Raw genomic sequence first — 6,833 nt, 5'->3', positions numbered from 1 at the left:
TTTCTGGGCCTCAGGGCCACATCTTCATCATCATCCGGAAGCTCAATAACGTTGGGTGGGGCTACAAATAAATCAGTCGACCTCAAGTGAATCGCCAGAATTTAATTGACCAAATAATCAAGAACAAGATCACGAGAATTGTACCTGGGTTGGAGGTAACCACGTCATCCATTTCCTTGTCTCGGTATTGGCGGGAGGAAGTTCCAGAGGTAGCAGCACTGCAAATGTCAGCATTCAGTCGATTATGTTCTGTTGCTCGAGTCGACCAAAGGATCAGGTCAGATGGTTACCCAGAGATGGTGGGAATGGTCACTTTGATTCTGGGCAAAGCCTTCGGCGGTTTGGAGGATGCGACCTTCAATGGTTTCGGCGCTGGAGGCGGCGCGGTCTTGAGCTGTTTCGATACCTTCTCGGTCGGCACCGGAGAAGACGTCCAAGGGCGTTTTGAAGACTGCCCAGTTGGTGCGGCCACCAGGTCAGGGGTGCTTGCCGGGTCATGAGCATGCTTGGACCTCCTTTCTCTGCGAGGAGGCGAGTCGACCTCTTCTTCGCCACTCGGGTCGTCGCTCTCCTCGTCCTCCTCTGCATCCGAGTGCCACTCGCCACTCTTGCCCCCGCTCGCCTCTCCCTCAACATTTTGCTCCTGCACTCCATTGGGCATTGAGTACATATCAACAAGAGCCTGAAAGACAAGGAATAAAAGAAAGACAGTCAACCGTCAACAAGATGCTACATAGTAAAACAAGAAGACACTCGACAATGCAGAATCGTACCTGTTCCGGCTGGCGCAAATGGTCGAATGGAACCACGCTCCTGGACCCTCGGGGATTATCCTTGTTGCCGGTAATACCTCTCAGCCACTGCTCCAACGTGTCCTCACTGACATCCTTCGGGTGGATCCGAGTGGAATCCTCGAGTCCCGAGTACATCCACATCGGATGGTCACGAGCTTGGAGTGGTTGGATGCGTCGACTGAGGAAGACCTCCAACAGGTCCATACCGGTCACTCCGTCGCGGACAAGTTGGACAACCCACTCAACCAACACCTTCACATACGCCTTCTCCTCCGGGATCACTCTCAAGGTGGAGGGCTTCTCCACTCGAGCCATGGAAAAGGGGGGAAGCCCAGTCGACTGGCCCGGGGTCGGCTGGTCCTTGCAATAGAACCAGGTCGACTGCCAACCCCGGACCGAGTCGGGAAGGATCATAGTTGGGAAAGTGCTTTTGTTCCTCATTTGAATTCCAAGACCCCCGCACATCTGTATCACGTGCGTCCTCTCGTCACTCAGGTTGGCCTTCTTGACCGTCTAAGAGCGACATGTGAATATGTTCTTGAAGAGACCCAGTGTGGTCAACAACCCAAGAAGTTCTCGCACATGGACACGAAAGTGGCAAGGTACACGATGGTGTTTGGAGAAAAGTGGTGGAGTTGAGCCCCAAAGAAGTTCAAGAAACCGCGAAAGAAAGGGTGGGGAGGCAAAGAAAACCCACGGTCGACATGGGTGGCAAGGAGAACGCACTCACCCTCCTACCGATGCGGCTCAGTCTCGTTCCCCGGGAGCCGCGCCGATTCGTGGGGGATCAGTCCCCCCTCAACCAGGTCGTCGATGTCATCTTGACTGATTGTCGAGCGGATCCAGTCGCCCTGGATCCAGCCAGGCGGCAGGCCGGACCTCGATGAAGATCCGCCCCGGCTGGTCTTCTTCCCTTTTGCCTTCGTCGTCGCCTTCTTCGCACGCTCCAACGCCACCGTCTTCTCCTTCCCTATGGCAGCGAATCGAGTTTGAGCGGGGCGACGACGCCGAGAGCAGAAGCAAGCGCAGCGGAGAAATCTGAGGAGGAGGAAGAAGAATAGGGGCGCACTGTTCAAAAGCCCCGGTCCGGTGCCTTATATAAGGTCACTTCCGAGTGACTGACTTGTAGGCCTGGATGATCTTATCAAATCCTGCAACAGTCGCGCGCGCGTGATACATGGCAAAAAAGGTGGCACGGAGATCGAGGCAGCCTACCTAATCCGTCCCGATTACTGTGGCCTCCCCCGCCCGGCGCGCTTCCCAAAATTCGAATCCCGTGAAATCCACAGATGGCAGAACAACCCGTCAGACGAAAGATTTTTTCCATATCAACACTTGAAACCTAACAACGAAAGTTCACTCGACAAAACCAAGAATGGATCAAGGCGACTGAACAAGCAGTTGAAGCCATCATGAATGTTCCTTCGACCTCTGGGCGAGACATTCTCAAAGCACAAAAGCTGAATCGGAGAGATTATCAACTCCTTCTCCACTCGAACCCTGAACCATTCGGGGGCTAATGATGAAGCTATGTACCTAGGGTAGGATCATAGGTCAAATTATTATGACCTAAGTGGACAAACAAGGGAAATGCTCTAAGCAAACCCAAATTTTCATATCACATAGGTCAAATTACAGAGCAGCAGTTTTAAAACACATCAGTACAACAAACATCATCACATTCCTTAGCGCGTAAATCCCTGCCGAGGGATTAACTGTCGGACATGCAGTACATCGTACAGCAAACATCATCTGCTGGCCAGCCGAGGGATTAACTGTCGAACCCCCACCTGAATCGCCGCCCCCGCCTGAATCGCCATTGCCACCGCCGTGCCAAGGTAGCAGCTGTCGTGCTTACCTAGCCCTGCCAGACCACGCCGTCACCACCGCCGTAGCCACGCCTCACTGCCCGCCGCTGCAGCCCATGGCCAATCCCCATCGCTGCCGCCGTGCTTGGCCAGCAACTTCCGTGGCACAATTACCACCAGGCCACGCGGCTTGTTTTAGTCAAAACAGGGCACCAAAACGATCTTAAACGTTTTGAGGGACGAAACATACCTGGTTTGAATAGTTAAGGAACTGAATTTTAGTGATTTTGGAGTTGAGGGACGACTTCTAAACTTTCGGGAGAGTTCGAGGACGAAAAATATACTTATCCCTAAAATATATGGACTCTACAAAAATGATCTTCACAAGGTGGAGAAGTTTAGTGGCTCTATGGAATCCATGTACAATAGTTAGAAAATTACTATGGTTTTGTATCGTGACATCTTTCTGTACCCTTATGCAGTGCTAGTGCATTTGTGGACTTGAGTTAAGCTTTACGGGTCCTTTTGCTTTTCGAGGGGAAGCTTTACGAGGTCATTGAGTTAAATTGTAACCCTTTTTTGCGAGGAGTTAAATTGTAACCCTTGTTGAACTCGCTTGCTTCTCTGAAATCCATGAAAAGTTAACCTTCTTTTGGGTTAAAAATGTTCAAAAGGTGAGCTGTGACCAGTTATGAACCTGTACCTTATGGATGGATCTATTTATATAGTGTGCATAGATTAGTATATATCCAGTGTTAACTGCCATAGTGATTGAATCCTCTGCCATCTAGGAAAACTAATTCTCAGAAGGATCAAACTGATCGGAAGTACATTAAGCAAGTTATATTGAACATATAATTCACCTCATCAATTCTTTCAAGAACACTAAAACATGGGCTAATTAACGAGTTAACGAACACAACCACCCGGACCCCCATAGTGGAACATGCCATCACCAAAAGTGGTAGCACGATAGCAGTTTCTGTGTGTTTCAACAATATGGAGACCAGCAGGCCATGTAGGGGGGTCATAACCTCCACCACTTGTATCAACATACTGAATATTTCGAACTGTTGCTGATTCTCTTCCAGCCCATTTCCCATTGCCCATCGGAGGACTAGAACGTCCTTCGTAAGACGTGGTCATTCCACCCCATGCTATAACTGTGGCATGGCCTGACAGGGTGGTAAAAAGATCCTTTGGCCAATATCCCACCCTAGTAAGACCAATGTTATCATTTCCGTAGTACAACCACCAATCTCCATCGTCTCTACTCTGCAACACAAATGTAGAGTTTTTTTTATCAGAACAGTTGTATTACAGAGAGCAAAATATGTTAAAGTGCAATACCAAGTTTAAAACATTACAATAAAAAATAATCCATATGATTTAATTTGTCAAATCTTAGCTTTCTAATTCATAATGCAAGCTCTACCGAAAGGAACTCCCATGTTTTATCCAGCATGTTCAGTTTTTGTTAAAAATATATTCTATCTTTATATCTTTATTTAGCTAGCAGCCATTTAAAACATATCCTCTTGGTTTAGAGGTGCCATATAATATTTTTATTGAGTTAGCCAGATGAGGCATTCATTTGAAATTACCAAGAAAGGACAGTCTAAACCGTGTATAGAAAAAAATGCAAGTAAACAATGACCGTAAAAAAATATACTAAATATTTATATAAATTCATTGTGCTAACTGTACTTGTCGCAATGGCCCAAACAAATGAACAGTAGCACACACATTCCATGAATTTGAAGACAAAGAAATCCCTCATAAAAAGAAGCCAAATAAATTCCTCTTAGAAAAAGAAGCCGATTTTTTTTGGCAGCTCAAGTCTCCACCGGTGACATCATTTTCTCATCCTGTAGAGAGTTGCGCACATGTACAGAACCATTGAAGGTTGAGCTCTCAGCTTGCATGGAGGGCATCAACCTTGCCCTACAATGGGCGGAGATGCCGATAGAAGTAGAGACGGACTGCCTTGTCGCTCTTAACATGATTAATGGCCCGGGCAGGGACCGGTCTCGCTATACCATGTTGGTTGATCAAATTCAAAGGCTTTTGAGGGATGGGAGGATGTTCAAGCTATCTCATGTTCGTAGGGAACATAATGGTGCAAGCCATTATCTGGCCTCCTTTGGACGGACAGAAGGTCGCATTATGGTGTGGTTGGGTTCGGGACCAGGAGACGTCCCTGATATTTGTAAGAATGACGTTTGTCCTGATTGATGAAATAAAATCTTTCATTCACCCGCAAAAAAAAAGTTTGAAGTAGAAGCATTTTTCTATCAACACTAGTGCTACATAGGTAGAAAATGCTACCAGGAGCAAAGCCTTTCTACAACATGAGTACATTTTATTTGAACAGTGGGTTGTCTGAATCATACCTTATATATCTTGAGTGAGATTCTTGTTTGCCCATGTGGTAGCTCTAGGCTATCTCCCGGCGTAATAGGAGCCCCATTTACAGGCACAAAGCCTAGACAATTCAAGTTATAGCATCAGGTCTCATCCTCCCCATCAGCCTACCAGTAAATTTACAACATTATAGACATATTAAACACACACATTTAAGTAGACATGGAGCAGATTTAGCGCAGTACCGTCCAAAATACGAAAAAATGTGTTTTGCTATCACCATAGATGTCTGGATTGACCTGTTACAGAAATTAGTTAATTTATTGCTGCTAATAGTGATCGCATATGTTAAAGTTGTGATAATATTATTCAGAACCTCCCATCCAGACATAATTTTGTTGACGTTGTCGCATTCACCATTTCCTTTATTTATTACCCAGATTTGGGCTGAACTTGATTCACCCTTGACCAAGTTTGGAAAACCATAGACATCAAAAGTGGCCATAGCACCAGTATATTGGTTTCCAGCGGCTTGGTACGATTCATATGCTGCAAGCTGCATATAATCACTTTTAAGTTAGTTTAACCTAGGTGCATGCACATATATTGATAAATTTAACTTGTATATTTTGTAGGCCCAACCTTTATGAATAGGAATATAAAGTTGTAAGAAATTACGAATCCATGTATCCAAAACTATATCACAACAAAATAGAATTGACCAAAAAAAACTATTATGTACAACTTTATTACTATATGAAAAAGAGTTTTGCTTTGGTACATCCCCTTAAAAGTTTGCACGAATCTTAAGTTATTTAAAAAGGCTATCACCATATTACCTTGGAGATTAAACATATTGAATAGATTGATTTGGATAAAAAAGACTATATTATCCTCTTTTTTGTTGAAGTGATACCTTCTAATCTTCACCTTTAATCTGCATCGAAATCTGTAAACTTTTGTAGGGGTGTGTACCAAAGCAAAGTTCTATGAAAAATCCAAAAATCCTCAGAAGGGCTTAAACTAAAGCAACAGAATATGATATCAACTTTAAAGAAATCATACAGATTTGACCAGAAATAGGGGCCATACATATGCCGCAAGTAAATGCTCGATACACGTTTGGTGCAAAAAGACCGATACGAGTCACTGTAGGATGCATCTATAGTATATAGTATAATCTTCTTGGTATGACATGCGTTATGTAAATCTGCATACCCATGGAGAAAATTTGTACAAGAAAAAATAAGAAAGAGAAATAGAAGCTTACATGCACAACTTGTCTCGGTCTTGGCCGGATTGACATCATTTCAGCATCTAGCAGCTGGGAGCTACTGTTCAAGGATGAAATTCCTCTATGTTGTAGTACCTTCCTAGGATATTCATCATAGCTTGGTGTTGTGGAGACATGATGCACAAAAACAACAAACATTAGTGGAAGAAAGGACACAAAATGTGTCATTTTCGGACAAAAAAGTACCGCCATGTTTGAGATAGAGTATACCACTAAAATAACAAGTAGGAATAAGAAAATGTTGTGCGTAGGGCGAACTTAAACACAAGGCAGATATGTGTACCTGCTTTGTTAGGAAAATAATAATTGAGTAATATTTGCCTATTTAATATGTAATATCTTCCAATAATGGAATAAATATATGGGGCTAAAATAATCATTACATATCTCTATCTCTACTTCTCTACTACCTAAAAGAAACGTACCACCCTTCCTCCATCCTTCTCTCGTACAAACCCCCACCCCACCACCGATTTTCTTTCCTTCCTCCACCGGTTTTCTTCCTGTTGGTTCCCTATTTGCCGGTTTTATTCACATCTGGCTGGACGGACCCACTATATTTTTGGCAACCAA

General features: G+C 44.4%; 1 pseudogene; it reads right to left on the bottom strand.

Annotated features, from left to right (window-relative positions):
* Positions 1 to 3,511: 3,511 nt before the first annotated feature.
* Positions 3,512 to 6,452, bottom strand: LOC125554632 (protein neprosin-like; annotated as a pseudogene).
* Between the last annotated feature and the right edge of the window lie 381 nt (positions 6,453 to 6,833).

Source organism: Triticum urartu, chromosome 4A (assembly GCF_056163025.1).
Source record: "Triticum urartu cultivar PI428250 chromosome 4A, HENAU_Tu73, whole genome shotgun sequence".
NCBI classification, from domain to species: domain Eukaryota; kingdom Viridiplantae; phylum Streptophyta; class Magnoliopsida; order Poales; family Poaceae; genus Triticum; species Triticum urartu.
Note: the sequence above shows the minus strand (reverse complement) of the source record. Positions and strands in the feature narration are given on the sequence as shown.